Here is a 1,124-nt window from a genome sequence, read left to right as displayed (position 1 = left end):
TAGGTTAAAGCTCATTTAAAATATTGTGACTTAAAGATTGCAACTTTCCAGGTCCTATTACTTAGATCTGGCCCTGCTGTTAATCATTGCTTATTGTATTTGACTGACTTTTGAATCAATGGTTACCTTTGTTTCTGATAGCGGCTCGTTTCCAGCCTCTATTCGACCAAACAAAACCCTCGACAAGTTTTGTAACAACCCTCAAAACGGCATCAGGACAAACTCTAGCAGCCGTGGAAAAGAAATTCTGTTCCCGTAGACAACTTAGACATCCGATACAAACAATATATACACAAGTTATATACATGGGCCTGTGGCGCAATGGACAACGCGTCTGACTACGGATCAGAAGATTCCAGGTTCGAATCCTGGTAGGCTCGGTTATTTTTTAAATAATTTTTTTTACCTATTTTTTAAAATGTCTAATACTTAAAAAAAAAAAAAAAAGAGCAAAGCAAGCAATAGAGCCAAAAAGAGAGTAGGTGGTACCAAATTTGTCTATTCTCGTAGTTGGCACGTTATTGCAAAGATTCGTCTTCTGTTATCCTTTCAAGAGAAATTAACTCTTGTACAGGTAATAAGAGTTGAAGTTACACGTAGTAGCTAAACATCATAGTGTCACGTGACGAATAGCATGTTGGATATTTCAAAAAAAGGCTAAAATTGATAAACTTACCTAAGTGTCAGGGGCAGGTATGGCGAGAGTGATTGTGTTATTTCTTTGTACTATTTAAGTATGAAAGAGTTATATCCCTTTGTTTATTTCTCCTCTTCTCTTCCCCCCCCCCCCCCCCCCCCCCCAGGCATGAATGTGAACAGTATACACGTGATGTTTTTGAATGGTAGTTTTTCCGCTGGTTGATAGAGTGGATTGGTAGTTCGTTAGTTGTATTATGTTCCTGGACTTGTGTTTTGTGTATTTAATATTTACTGAGGCCTGAGGTTGATATCATTTTTTGTGCTCAATCAGATACTATCAGATACTATTAAAGTATTAAAGTATTACTTGTGTTATTCATATATATTTGGAGTCGGAGTTTGTTTGTGATAATTATTCGTATTTAAGTAACCCCCTAACGAGCCAAGTCGAGAAACACACCAACCAAGTCCAGCCAGGCATAAGT

At 37.5% G+C, this 1,124-nt stretch overlaps 1 non-coding gene across 1 annotated transcript; it reads left to right on the top strand.

The window, feature by feature from the left end:
• Positions 1-307: 307 nt before the first annotated feature.
• Positions 308-380, top strand: Trnar-acg (transfer RNA arginine (anticodon ACG)). The gene has a single exon. It is a non-coding gene; the product is annotated as a tRNA-Arg (tRNA).
• Positions 381-1,124: the final 744 nt, after the last annotated feature.

The sequence above is a fragment of the Biomphalaria glabrata genome, chromosome 12, assembly GCF_947242115.1.
Source record: "Biomphalaria glabrata chromosome 12, xgBioGlab47.1, whole genome shotgun sequence".
Classification (NCBI taxonomy): Eukaryota; Metazoa; Mollusca; class Gastropoda; family Planorbidae; genus Biomphalaria; species Biomphalaria glabrata.
This window is presented reverse-complemented; position numbering and strand designations above follow the sequence as displayed.